Source organism: Cryptomeria japonica, unplaced genomic scaffold (genome assembly GCF_030272615.1).
Source record: "Cryptomeria japonica unplaced genomic scaffold, Sugi_1.0 HiC_scaffold_128, whole genome shotgun sequence".
In the NCBI taxonomy this organism is placed as follows: domain Eukaryota; kingdom Viridiplantae; phylum Streptophyta; class Pinopsida; order Cupressales; family Cupressaceae; genus Cryptomeria; species Cryptomeria japonica.
The window spans coordinates 284,678-285,072 of NW_026728950.1; the positions used below are offsets into that span (position 1 = coordinate 284,678).

At 66.6% G+C, this 395-nt stretch overlaps 1 non-coding gene across 1 annotated transcript; it reads left to right on the forward strand.

The window, feature by feature from the left end:
* The first annotated feature begins 276 nt into the window (after positions 1–276).
* LOC131866013 (5S ribosomal RNA) lies at positions 277–395 on the forward strand. The gene has a single exon (XR_009364646.1). It is a non-coding gene; the product is annotated as a 5S ribosomal RNA (ribosomal RNA).

Genomic DNA, 395 nt, shown 5'->3' on the forward strand with positions numbered 1-395 from the left:
TGAGCGCAGGTCGTTGCGCCCGAGGTGGTGTGTGGGCACCGCGTTGCAGACGGGACACTGCACGCACACGACGCCCCCTCCAGGTGCACGCACGTAGGCCGGGCCGGGTGCACACCCGACGCCCTAGCAAGGTGCGCGCACCCGGGCAGGGCTCACACTTGGCGAACGGGGCGCACTTCGCGAGGGAGGGTGTGCACCTCGACGGGGGTGGGTGGCCGGGGTGGATTCGCACGTGGGTCGCGGTTTGCTAAGTACACACTGCGACAAGCTCATAACGGGTGCGATCATACCAGCGTTAGTGCACCGGATCCCATCAGAACTCCGCAGTTAAGCGCGCTTGGGCCGGAGTAGTACTGGGATGGGTGACCTCCCGGGAAGTCCCGGTGTTGCACCCT